Here is an 11,991-nt window from a genome sequence, read left to right on the forward strand (position 1 = left end):
CAGTGTACAATATACTTTTATGTAAAGGTATCTGTACATCAGTACATTTGTATATTAGTGTAAATTAAAGCTGAATGGTTTGTAGGCAGGATTTTAAAGTAACTTACAAGAACAATCTAAATGCTAGAAAACCATTCTGAAAAATACAAGGAACATTAGGCAATTCAGTTTTCTGATAAGTGAAGTACAACCATTGCTTAGGTGGAACAGAGTAGGTGTTCACTATCCTACTCTGCTCTTGGAGACAAGGCAGGAAGATTACTACCATATTTAATTGAAACAACAGGTTGAGGATTTTTAAAAACACAGAAGGTTACTATACAGATTAAAATTTATCTACCTTCCAAAGTAAACACCATCAAAGAATATGTGAAGACCAAAATACAGTATTGTCGACATGACCTGATGTACTGGGTCTGGCTGAGATGGAGATAATTTTCTCACAGCAGTCCCCACAGTGCTGCTGTTCTTTGCACTGGTAACTAGAAAGGTGTTTTGGCTACTGCTGAGCAGCACTGGCACAACTGTCTCTCCAACATTCTTCCCCATCAAGGGCTGGGGGTGGGCAAGATCCTGGGAGGGGACACAACTAGACCAGCTGACCCAATTTAACCAAAGGGATATTCATAATGAATATAACTCAATCCACACTCCCTGACACCTTGAGAAATATTTAAAATATTGTAAATTATTGGATTAGTTTCTAGGTAATTACCTCTTATTGTTTTCTTCTCTATATAGAACAGGGAGAAAAAAAATAAAATGAAGAAAAAAAGACAACAAAACTTGACAGTACTTTTCCCAAAAATGTTGCCATTGGCTCAGATATAAAGGCTAAAGAAAGAAGGAGGGAGAGGAGGCACTTGTTATTTGCAATGTTTGCCTTCCAGAATAAGTGCTACACGTGTTGAAGCCCTGCTTCCCAGAAACTGGCTGAACATCGCTTGCTGATGGGAAGTAGAGAATAAACTTTTTTCTCTTTGCTTGTGCACGCTCAGTCTTTCACTTTTCCTTCAGTAAACTGCCTCGTCTCAACCTATGAGTCATTTTCCATCTTATTTTCTCTCCCTTGTCCAGCTGGGAAGGGGGAGTGATACAGTGGCTTGGTGGGTGCCTGGCATCCAGCCAAGGTCAATCCATCAAACATGACCTCACCCAAACTCAACAGCCTTTTTCAGGTAGAAAGCCCTCTTATCTAGATGGAAAAAGGTTGCCCTTTTCATTACAAAGGCGTAGCTCTGACACTGATTCTCATTCAATGAGATTGTTCTGGTTTGATGCTATTTTCCTCTAACTTCCCATTTTGCCAATTTTTTTTTCCCTCAAGGGACAATCTGGCTTCTTTTTGGTCCATGTTCAGAAGTTTTCTTCAGATTTTTCATTTAAGAGCCAAGTACCAATACAACCCTCCTTAGACAAATAACCCACACCTTTTCTTAATCGGTAGTCTGTTCCTGCACTTGCTCCACTGTGTTCCATGACTTCCACTACAGGCACAGAGGTTTCATTAAGGAAAGGAAGATGAATCTGTAGGTTTTAGGAAGAGAAAAAAAAGTTCAATTTTTACTAATGTGACTTTCGTTCTGTTACTGATACTGAATGCTTTCATCCTTTAATCTCATCTATCTTGTCTGTTGGAACCATGAACATATCAATTGCAAAGTATAACTGTTATATGCACTGTGAGTTATAACAAATCATATAATTAAACACACTAGAGGGGTACAAAGCATGTGTGATTGGATATTTTAATGCTGAGATTTTGTCAAACTAATGAGTTTTCTTTTTAATAGAAATGTCGATGTAGATAGCATGATCAGAATAACACAATTTTATTTGAAATGAACGTCCGGAAGGTCAGAGTTAACAAGAGAGTTGGGTGAACAGGCAATTTCTTTAATAACTGAAATGCCACCAGCATTCTAGCAATCAGATATTTTTGCTTATTCTTGTGATCTGCTTGTGAAGTCACACAGCTGTGATGGAGTTTAAATGTAATATGTTTATTTATACATTGCCTCCCCCAATGCAGTGTATTTTCATAGAACTAAGTGTGTCTAGGGTTTTATGATGATTTACAAACCTAGCGAATTCTGTATTACAGCCATAGTATTCCAATACTGTGTGCCCATCTGGAACTCACAGAAGGAGATTACTGTGGGGCCTGAAAATTGTTGATCATAACTATGCATAGTCAACCAGCAATTTCTATTTCAAATTTCTCTGCTTGAACACAAGTTCCTCTTCACAAATTAAGGGGGTCAAGTATTTAGTTTCCCTTAAATAATATTTCTAGCAGGAAGAACAAACTCCCAAAACTCAGTGCTTCCCTAGAAGATGAGGAACCAAAATCCAAAACAACTGCTCTAAGTTCACAGACATGTGGAAAAGTTGAGGAAAATGGGAAGAAGTTATTCAGTCTTGGCAAGCCTATTCTCCACCTCTTCCTTGAGATAATGTCTTGTGTAAATTCTGTGGAGCAGTGGTGATTATTTCATGTTGGACTAGAGAAGGACAAGGGACTGCAGCCCTTTAAAATTATATCTCTGGTAACTAACATGGTCTAGAAAATTGCAGGAATGCAGCAAGATGGGAGAGGCAATAATTGAACCATACATAGGTGATTTTGCAACACTCCACAACAGTGGTGACTTTTACTAGCTAATGACTCTATGACTAATTCATCTCACTGTTACCCACTTCCTAACTCATATAGGTTTGGATGGCCTCTGGAGGACCAAAAGTTCAAGTCACATTAGAGAATCAGCAATGACTTCAAAATTCTTGACTGACTGTAGGTATGGGACCATTTCTCCAAAATAAAGTATGGGCATATGGGGTGATTACCATAAAAATCCTGAGAGTAAAAGCCATAGTAGTTAACTAAACTAAAATAATAAATGAAGACATGATGCAGTGTTGATTTTGCTCAACTTAGAAAAATAACAACTTTCTAAATTTGGATCTTTGTAATTTTCATTAAGAGGCTACATTTATATTTTGCAAAGGAAATGTGTAATATTTTCCACTTTTCATTGGAAAGAGCAGTGTGGAAATTTTAAATGTATTTCATGTTTTACTGTTTGGAGTAGTTCAAAATAGTTGTAATGGGGAAGTTTGTTTTTCAAGCTTGTTCAATGTGTTCCCGTTTCAGCAACTGGCTAGTGTGTGGTCTTGTCAAAAAACTTTTCTGTCTTTTTACAGGTTGTTGGATTCCAAATTTTAGATATGAGAAAAGAAACTGCTAGGTTTAAACAAAACCTTGAGTCACAGAAGCTGGGGAAAAACCCCTTTTTAGTAACTTCATCACTGTGGATTCTTCCTGCCTCCTCCAGCCCAATAGGGAAGACACTCCTTACATGATGTTTTCACATGCCCTGCCCAAACCAGAGAGACTGATTTGATCAACCTATGCAGAAGACTCTCTCATGTTATCTCTCCTTTTGTGTTACCTGTTCCCCCCATGAAATTACTGCCCAAGTTAAAGTGGGTTTTTCCCATGAAGTAATTCCTAAGACCCCAAGATTTGTCAAACCTGGTTTTTCCCTTACCTCATCTCTGGAAAGTCCCCAATTGTAATAGAATGAATATGCAAGCCCCCTGTTGAATATGTAAACTCTGAATCCTTTAAATATGAAGTTGTATGTCCAATAAAGGATTCCAGTTTTCTGCCTCCCTTGGGATCAGGATAGCTTATTGGCCTTTGCACAGGTTTTCAGTCTTACGAGTTTCATTAGGCTCTTCTAATATTGTGAATTGATTAGGATAAAAAAAGTGGCAGCTTTTATTTTCAAATGTGCTTATATTCCACCTCTCCACAAATGTAAGTTGTAATAACCCATGGTCAGCCTCTCCAGTTCCATCCCTATCCTTCTCTGCTACCAGAGGTATGAAGGAGCTTTAATGACCATCTTGAATCTTCTGCAAATGTGGGTTTTGTTGAAGATTCTCTCATCTTTCAGAGTAGTATTTTTTTTTAAGCCTGGTGTCACTCCTAGGATAAAAGAGCATAATGCAAATTGTCATTTGTTGGAAATATTAATAATAAATAAAGTTGAAGACAAAATTGGCCACAGCCTTGAGATAGACTACTGTAAAAATGGCAACATTTTTGGGAAAAGTAGTGTCAAGTTTTGTTGTCTTTTTTTCTTCATTTTATTTCTTTCTCCTTTTTCTATAAATAAAAGAAGACAATTAGAGGTAATTACCTAGAAACTCTTATGAATCTGTTTCCTAATCCAATAATTTAAAATATTTTAAATATTTCTCAAGGCGTAAGGGAGTGTGGATTAAGTTATATGCCTTATGAAAAAATCCAAGAGAGGCTCATATAACAACTAAGTATCTCTAGAAAGACTTCATGGCGCAACCCAGGCTTAGTTTCTTAAAGACATCTGTGTCAATGGTAGTCATAATAGGTTGGGGTTTGCTATTTTGTACTCTGTTGGTCATGCTGATGGAGAGGAATTATGTGGGAAGATGAGAGGAAAATTTTTCTGCTGAACTAACTGACTGATCATACACACAGACAGATAAGCTGTTCACTGGATTACACTTACGAGAAGACAGGTATCTTTTCCAGATTTTTTGTCTTGGTTTAATTAACCACAGTAAAGTTGAGCAAACCAAAGGTCAGGAAATCCTTTATAAACAAGTTGTCAGAAGTAACTACCAAGCATATATCACAACACCATATTTGACTAAGAAAGAATATTTCTTGCCTGTTTTGAAGGAAAGTTCAAGAAAAAATTACTGGGCAAACTAGACCTGAGCAGCAGATAGATAAAGTACAAACTGTGTTGAGAAACAGGAGGCACAAATAATTCTGGGAAAGAAGCTAGGTGAGTATTGCATAACTTTAATTTACAAACCTTCATTTCACTGCACTAGTAGATCTGCTATGAATGGCAATGAGAGTAACATCAATTTATTACTTGAGCATGAGAAAAGCCTTCATTTCTTTGGGGTCTGTCTCACTGCATCGTCTTATATACAGAAGTATTAAAACTTGAAGAATATCTTTAAAATGCTTGGTATGACGAGCATTTTATTCCTGGGATTCTATTTCATGTCTAATTTAGTATATATATCATGTAACATAGTATATATATCTTGCATTTTCGTGTTATGGCAGAGTTCATGGCTGGAATGAGAACATTGTGTCACATACAGTGTGTAAAAATAGGATTTTCATTTCTATAAAATCTGCTGATTGCTTATCAAATTACAAGATAGGCAATACTGGCATTCAATTTTGAATCATTTTCTCAGAAACCAGTATAAAAATATCTGCAGCAGGAAAACTGCACATAGATTATAATGGGGTCAGTGAAGGCTTACTGTTACCCCACACTTTGCCAGTCTATTTACTTGATGCTTAAACTGATATGTTGATCTCTGAGCCCCCAGCCATAGGAAGCCTAATCTCTGTGCCTACCTGATCAAAATCAAGTAACTTATACTTTCAAAATCTGCCTGTTTCATTTTAAGTAGTAAATCAGTTTTCTGTGTAGTTACTCTGCTGGGATAATATTAATTGATCCTGAAAAAAAAGAGAAAAAACTCCAAAATTTTTATCACCATGATTGAGTACAAATTCTCAGTATTAGAAAAATCAAATTGTTATGCCAAAATCAAGTAAAACAGGTTCATTCTGTAGTGCTTTAGACAGTCTATTTGTAAATGTGATCAGAGGTGTGTATTTATAACAAAAATTCAGGCTTCCTTCCAAGTTTTGTAATTGGAATTTAAGATAGATCTAAAGTACAGGTATTTTCAAAAGAGCTGTGTCTGAGCTCCTCACAGGATTGAGTGACTTCAAATCTCAGATGAATTTAGACTACCTATTCATTTGAACAGGAATGCAGAAATGACAGTTTTGAACTAGGGAAAAGTCTGGTGATTCTTTTTACTCAAATGTAATGGAAAAGGAGGAAGGGAAAAAATAGAAGAGAGGAAAAGAGATCAGTTATCTCTCAACAGAAGCGGGAATTTAGTCTTTGTAACTTTGCTCCTGTTGCTTCTACTGCACGTATTATAGTGTTTGAATCAGATAAATAGGAATTAAACTGGGATTTCTTTAGATTCTACTATCAAATACTTCAGTTTTGTGGCTATCTATATTTAAAATGTATCAATGACTAGAAAGGATATAACACGGGATTGTAAAGATGCTTTTCTTTTTCTCATGCATTAAAAGCTTTGGAAGGAACAACTTATCATAAGAGTAAAGTGGGGACAGTAAAGTGAGTTTGTCTTTTCTTCAGTTCACCAAAAATGTTTTTTAACAGTTGTTTAAATACAAGAAATTTTCCTTCTACTTCCAACACCAGTGCTAGTGTAGCATCTCAGGTCCCCAAGCCTCCCTTTCCTCTTTCTTCTCCTCCCACCCCCCCGCCCCCACCTCTGATCTTGCTATTTCATGGGGACAGTGCGTGAGGTATTCAAATCTCTAAACCTCGTTTAGATGACAATTGTAATGAGAACTGAGGGAAGCTACTGGCACAACATGAATACGTTCTCATGATAGGGACTGTAAATGAGGTTTGTAAAACTGACACCTTTCTTAAACTGTTTTCTACAATGAAAAAAAATCTTAAAAGCTGATTCCTGGGGGCACCCTGCTGGCACCAAGTGTACAAATAATGTTTGTATTCCAGTTCAGAAGAAGAAAAATGAAAATATTTCATTGAAAGCTGACAGCTTTAAGGAACTTTAAAGGTTAGCCTTGGTGTTAATTAGCATATCTATTCATGTCTCGATCAGTCTATTGAATTACTTAGCTGAACATGCACACAAAAGCAAAACTAAGGAAAAAACAGAGAAAGCCAGCATTAATAATTCATAAATACTAGGGGCTTCTGACTAACTATTTTTTTCAGGGTGTTGGAAGTCTGCTAGGAACTGAATCCTGCTGCTCCAAAGTTATTTCAGAAGCTCAGAGGGCAAACGTGCCCAAGAATGTTAATGTTTTTGTAAGTGGTTAACTACCAAAACATATTGTGGATTTTCATCCTCTCAAGCACTTGTTCGTGTTTCTTTGGATTAGTATAAGGTAGGGCTTTTCATGAAATGTTTAACTGACAGTTTTTATATTTGAATTTCATAAGCCTCTGTCGACGATAAAGTACTCCCATTCATGGGATAAAATTCAACCATAATCCTCTGCTACGATGTAAATCAGAATTTCTGAAGAGATTCCAATGCCAATTATGGTAATAATAAGGATATACAACCTCCTTCTCTGCCTCAGCTGGATCAGTAGCAATGCTGCTTTTGACAGGTTAACCTGTCTTAAAACTTTTTGGAGGGAGGAAAGGGGAGTAAATTAAAATTTTTGTTATTAAATCTTTCAATTGAAGCCTGAAATTATCAACATTTTTCAGAATTAACTATTTTTCTGGGAACCAGTTGCAGTGAATGTTGCAGCTGGTGCCTGACATCAAATTGATTTTAGGTAGTATTTATGAGGGATTGAAATGCAAGCTTTAAGCAATTAAGGTAGTTCAGTGAAAAACTCCAGCACTGAGCTGATAATAGTAGAAGAAGATACATTTGATACTAACCCCTCCACTCACACAAAATAAAAAAGAGGCGGGTGGCAAATGACAGAATAGAGGACTCCCACTATTTCAGTTCAGCTATAATACCAGGTAAAATCCCCTCAGCCATACTGGAAACCTTGCTTGTAATTGTACATGGACTTTTTTTTTTTTTTTTTTAACTGTGTGGGAGAAGACTGTACAGGAAAGAACAATCCCTCTTCAGTGGCAGCAAGGCAGTACATCGTCCTCTCATAGCCATCAGCATCTTGCTGTACTGAGAACAATTAGGATATTTAGTGGGGATGAACTGAAGATTATACCCTGAATCTGTGGGTCAAGTTTTACTGTGCTGTGACAGCAGAGCATCACTGGGGCAGGTTCATGGACAGACAGCATGCAACTTATGCATAACAAGTTTGGTTTTGGGCAAAAGTTTATTGAATGGCATTTCTTTAGACTGATGCAGTATTACAGGCTTTGTTATATTGTTATACTGTTCATCTTTATCATCAGGTTAGTAAACCAGCATTTGGGTGTTTGAAGAATCTGCATGACAAGAAATTAGTGAGAAGAAAAATATGGGACACACAGGAATGGTCTAGTCAGGGCTGCAGGGAAAAATTTCAAACTTGATTCAATATTGCCTTCAAATAACTGCTAATATGAGCTTTGTAAGTTATGCTGATTCTCAGATATTTACAATGGTGTAATCTTATTCCAACAATGAGCTCATGGTTGCATATCTTAGCTTAAAATATATGCAATTAGGATTACACAGAATAGAAATGAAGTTCATACCTCATGACTTCTTCATCTATCTACCTTAGAAGGTTTGTTCCCTTACACTGACACCTATTTTATAGCTGAGCATGGCTTTCTCTAATGTACCAGGACCGCAAAATAAAATAATTTACCTTAGTTCATCACTATATTTTGTAACAGGCTTTCAAACCATTTACAGTATCTCTGCTAAGGGACAGTAACTTCTTGAAAATGTTCTTAATTGATTGCTTATATTTATATGAGCACATCCTTATTTTTTTGACTGCAGTGGCACTCTCTCATCCGTCTTTACTCCAGGTTTACTTATTATATACCTACCCTACACCATGTCTGTAAGTAAATGTTTAATTTTTTAGTGGTGCTTGCAACACTAAAGAACACTCCTGAACCTGAAAGACAGTTAAAGTTTCACCATATCTAATGCTAGACTATGTTGTAATGTCCTAAATGCACATGTTCTAGTTCATTTAATGCAATGAGTGAGAAGAGGAATTACTGAAATCATGACCTCTGCTTTGTACATTATAAGGAAAATTTTCATGTCATCCCCCATGAAAATAACTGAAAAAACAAACAAACAAAAAAGGTCAGTACACTCCAAAATTTCTCATATGGTGCTAAGAAAAAGACTTTTACTTTTTCAGAGAAGAAGAAAATATTCCAGCTGCTTCTTTGTGTTGTCTAAACTACATTCATAAGTACGTATTCTGATTTTGTTCAGGAAAAGTGACTAGGTCAATTGTTAACTATAAGTGTTATGCTTTGCTGCATTAAAGATACTTTTTCTCTAACAGATGAGAACTGAAAAGTCCTCAAAGACACTTTTTATTTTTGTATTTTGATTTCTTAACTGGTTCCCTCACTCAAAAGGAAAACAGGCGCAACATTTTAACTAAATGCGCAGCAGCTATAGGTGGTTTTCAGCAAAAGGACAGCCTGACAACATGCATGTTTATTTTCTAACGGCAGTGATGACTCTGTATATCTCTGTATCTACCTGAAAGAATATGATGTGTTCCTCTTACATATCAAATGCATTTCTGAATGGCAGAGCAACACAATTCAACAGGACTTGCTGTCTATTGGAAAGAGGAGATTATTTTTTTTATTGTTTTATTGCTTGTTTGTTTGTTTGTTTTGAAAGCCTTGTTTATTGATCTGTTGCCAGTTCTTACTTGACTGTTGTGGTCATAGTGCAGCAGATCCATCACATTTCTGTATCTGCATTACTCATGTATTATATTACCATGGTATTTAAATCAAAGAACCAGGGTACACTTCCATGAGGGTAGCATTGAGGATGGAGAGGAAAGGTGTCACACTGAAAGGCCACTTCTCATAAAGAGGAGAGCTTGGAGAAGTTATTCTCTATGGAAAGTAACTCAGGAAGCTGCAATGGCACTAAGAGGTAGCTGGAATAGGGGAAAGGGGTGGCCCAAACTGTGCATATTGGTAAGCTGCAGCAGAGGACTATGGTTCTACACACTGTTTTGAGTTGATTTTAATAAGAGGATATTCTGTTGATGAAATCTGCACTGGGCTGGATTAGATTTTTAGAAGTCTTTCTGAAATAATTTTTTTGAGGCTGTGTAACACGTAAGTCTTAACTGAGACACTAGGCATTGACAAGAAACCTTCACTTCTGTTTTAACTTTCTGTGAGAAATAGCTTCCATGAAAAGAAGGGGAAAAAAATTGGCATTTTCTGCTCTGTGACAGTTTAAAAGGATCTAGTTTATTCTGTGGCCTCCTGTGGCAGCTCCTACAGAAGGAACACTTATTGAGAGCTAGCTGGAAATTCCTAGCAGTTTCTCAGCTGCCACTGACCTTACAAAAATCCATGGTTAATTTCTCACCCACTGCCTTGAAAAAAAGCCTCTTAGTGTGAACAGAGTCATAAGTTTCATATAGAATTTTCAGCTGTCAAAATTTCCATAGTTGTTGTCACATATGGTAAACCTCAGCCATTTTATCTTCATTTATTCTACCAAAGGACTGAGTTAGGATGTCAAGAGTTTTCTACTTGATTTGTATTTCAAACCTCAAGACTCTCATGGCTGGTGCTGCAGACTTATCCTAGTACTGTCCCTAAACATGCTGTAAAACATGTCCTTAATCATTCCTCCCTTTTAAAGAGACATGTCTTACAAGCTGAGGTTCATCCAAGGCCCTCTCCACTGCCTGCTGTATTTTTAATGTTCACACAGCATTTAACTAGCCCACTCTAAACTTCTTCCCAGCCAAGGAAAGATTGATGGTTCATTTTGAAATAAGTATCTTTTATGACTCTTCTCTTGAACAGATTAGCTCCTTTTTATTTAATTCACTAGCTATGTGTATGTTGCATTTTAAATTCACTCTTGTTGTGCTCAAGAGTACAGGCTGGCTATGCTGAAGTAGAAGACAAGAACTATTGCCACACAGCACCAAGGCCAAGATCTTCCTCAGCACTACTTTTGTTTCAGAGTTAGATCAATAAATGATTGTATCCTGTGTGAGCACATCTGAAGAATTCTGCAGATAAAAACTTGCCCTATGAGTGTTCTCACTTAGGTATTGTTGTTAGAAAATTTAGTTTCCATCTTAATTGGCACAGAGATGGTAGACTGCAGCAGGTGTAATATTAGGGTATAGCATCATTTAATCTCAGGAAGGAGTAAAACATTGATGACGGAAGAGTTATTCCCTGTTTTGGAGACTACTTCCTTCCTTATTTCCTTCAGAAGTGCATATATGAACATATTAACTTAGCTGGTGAAAAATATTACTTTAAGAACAGTTTTAAAATTGTTTTAATCTTGTTTTATGTGGGTCTATTTTTCAGCATAAAAATATTGTTTGATATTTTGTTAATTTTGGTTAGGGACAGAATTTAATGAACTTTATTCTAAATTTAAATTTTCTGCTTTTGAGGTAAACATTTTTATGTACTTCCTAATTCAGGGAAAAACAGGTGTTTTTTTCCTTTTTCACTTTTTGACCTTGTCAGCATCTGCAATCAAGGTTATTTACGGACATATTTCTATGGGATATACAAAGACACTTCTGGAGAGCCACTGTATGATGGTATGATGATTTTCTTTAAAGTTTAATTGTGGGCCTGTTTTTGGTAATACAAATACCTCTTGAAGAGGTATTTGAAACAAAATACTACTTATATCCTGTAGTACCACTGGAACTAAGTGATTTACTTTATATATTGTCTGAAGAATATATCATTAATGGTGACAAACTACTCTTTACCTCAAATATTTATTATATTAACTACTATGACACCCAAGCAAAAGCCAAGAATGAAATTGTCTTGTACCAAACACCGGTGCAGACAGAGAGGAGCAGAGAGTTTGTGTGTTTAACTATGGGTATTTGATCACTAGAATCACAACAGAAAGCCTGAAGAATAGCTTTGGCCATGTGAAACTGTTGGGAGAAATATGAACATTAATTCTTCAGCTTCTGCAATCTACTCTTTTCAATCCCTATGTTGTTACTATATCTTATTTATTTTTATATTTTTTTCCCCTGCTGCTGTTTTTAGCTTTGTATAGTTTTTTCCTTATATGGTGTACGATGGGAGTAAAAACTGTACCTGTAAGGTACAGTATGATCTAGATAGGTTAGTGGTGTCCAACAACTGATCACATGTAGGTTGCTGTCCTTGGCTT

This window comes from Pseudopipra pipra, chromosome Z (genome assembly GCF_036250125.1).
Source record: "Pseudopipra pipra isolate bDixPip1 chromosome Z, bDixPip1.hap1, whole genome shotgun sequence".
Lineage (NCBI taxonomy): Eukaryota > Metazoa > Chordata > Aves > Passeriformes > Pipridae > Pseudopipra > Pseudopipra pipra.